Source organism: Oncorhynchus nerka, unplaced genomic scaffold (assembly GCF_034236695.1).
Source record: "Oncorhynchus nerka isolate Pitt River unplaced genomic scaffold, Oner_Uvic_2.0 unplaced_scaffold_2366, whole genome shotgun sequence".
Classification (NCBI taxonomy): domain Eukaryota; kingdom Metazoa; phylum Chordata; class Actinopteri; order Salmoniformes; family Salmonidae; genus Oncorhynchus; species Oncorhynchus nerka.
The window spans coordinates 2,501-2,998 of record NW_027038929.1 but is presented as its reverse complement, the minus strand read 5'-3'; the positions used below and the strand labels follow the sequence as shown (position 1 = coordinate 2,998).

Below are 498 nucleotides of genomic sequence, written 5' to 3'. Positions count from 1 at the left end.
CAGCACTATTTTACAAAGTATCTTGAGAGATTGACAAAATCACTCCAACATTGCTTGTCCTAATATTTATATATTCTATTATTTTACTTTTAGATTTGTGTATTGTTGTGAGATGTCAGACACTACTGCACTGTTGCTAGGAACACAAGCATTTTGCTACACCCGCAATAACATCTGCTAAATATGTGTATGTGACCAATACATTTTCTGTTTAATAAAAGGAATCTACCTGCACTCCGGCAGTCATTTTGAGATGGTTTCCAAGGTAACTTCAGTATGTACCTGCCTACAGTTCTCCTGAGTAGACACCAAACACCCCCTGATCTGCCTGCCTAGTATCTCACAACCCAAGATGGCCACAAACGCATAGCGAAAGTTTTTTATTGAAGAAGGCATAAATAAAGGATTCAGAGATGAGTTAACCCAGCCACATAGAGGCTTCCAGGACTATGGGGCTGATCCTGTCTCCCCACAGAGTGAAGGCTATGTTGATACTGT

At 40.2% G+C, this 498-nt stretch overlaps 1 pseudogene; it reads right to left on the bottom strand.

Moving 5' to 3' along the window:
- Positions 1-243: 243 nt before the first annotated feature.
- Positions 244-498, bottom strand: part of LOC135567211 (5-hydroxytryptamine receptor 4-like) — a 2,749-nt pseudogene continuing 2,494 nt past the window's right edge.